Source organism: Macrobrachium nipponense, chromosome 4 (assembly GCF_015104395.2).
Source record: "Macrobrachium nipponense isolate FS-2020 chromosome 4, ASM1510439v2, whole genome shotgun sequence".
NCBI lineage: Eukaryota > Metazoa > Arthropoda > Malacostraca > Decapoda > Palaemonidae > Macrobrachium > Macrobrachium nipponense.
Window position 1 is genome coordinate 9,262,474 of NC_061100.1, and position 516 is coordinate 9,262,989.

The window sequence follows — 516 nt, forward strand, 5'->3', positions numbered from 1 at the left end:
TGGGTGGAAGATGAACATGAGCATATACACACATACACACACACTGAATGTTTGTTCATGCATCATCTAATGACTGAACATGCAAGTAGAAGCATAAAAGAATCTATTGTACACACTTCAAAATACGCAATGGCCAATGGCCACCCTCTCCAAGGGATCCACCACCCCCTTACAGAGATGTTGGCTTTGAGTAGTCGTCAATAATAATAATAATAATAATAATAATAATAATAATAATAATAATAATAATGGACTTTGAGCCTGTGCTGAAGAATCCATTGTGACCTGTTGACCTGAGCGCTGAATTGAGTACCTGGTGGCTAGTTGACTGTTTTGAGTCACAGCCAATGTGGAGATAGGTATTAGGGCTAGCAACTGCATCCCAAAACGACTGACTGAGACCCAGAAGGTTAGGAACGCCCTGTGGGTCACTCTGTCTCATAGGAAAGGGGTGTATGTCGGAAAAAAACAAAAGATAAATTCCGTCCCCAGATAAAAAATATCATCTCTGATATT